Here is a 323-nt window from a genome sequence, read left to right as displayed (position 1 = left end):
AAAAAAACATAGTATTAATAAAATAAAATGATTTAATGAATAAATACGTTAAAACACACACATAGAGAGGTCAACATATTAAAATATAATATATAATTACATTATATATTACTTACCCCTGAGGATCCAGAGGAGAGGAAATAATCACTCATTTGTCCTGAGGCTGCTTTACTAACTCCACTCTAAGCAGGTTTTGATATCTTTCAGTTTTAATACAAACTTCTTTAGTCACTAACAGACCTCCATTATAAATTATCGAGAGGAATGGATGACTTGGCTTCAGTCATTTCACCCCAATTTTTGATTACTTTAATGTATAAGTA

At 29.4% G+C, this 323-nt stretch overlaps 1 protein-coding gene across 2 annotated transcripts in view; it reads right to left on the bottom strand.

Moving 5' to 3' along the window:
- The window catches only part of LOC106686191 (uncharacterized), a gene marked incomplete at its 5' end in the record, with an annotated part of 40622 nt that overhangs the window by 2891 nt on the left and 37408 nt on the right, over window positions 1–323 (bottom strand).

Source organism: Halyomorpha halys, unplaced genomic scaffold, assembly GCF_000696795.3.
Source record: "Halyomorpha halys isolate HHAL.00 unplaced genomic scaffold, Hhal_1.1 Scaffold796.1, whole genome shotgun sequence".
Taxonomy (NCBI): Eukaryota; Metazoa; Arthropoda; class Insecta; order Hemiptera; family Pentatomidae; genus Halyomorpha; species Halyomorpha halys.
This window is presented reverse-complemented; position numbering and strand designations above follow the sequence as displayed.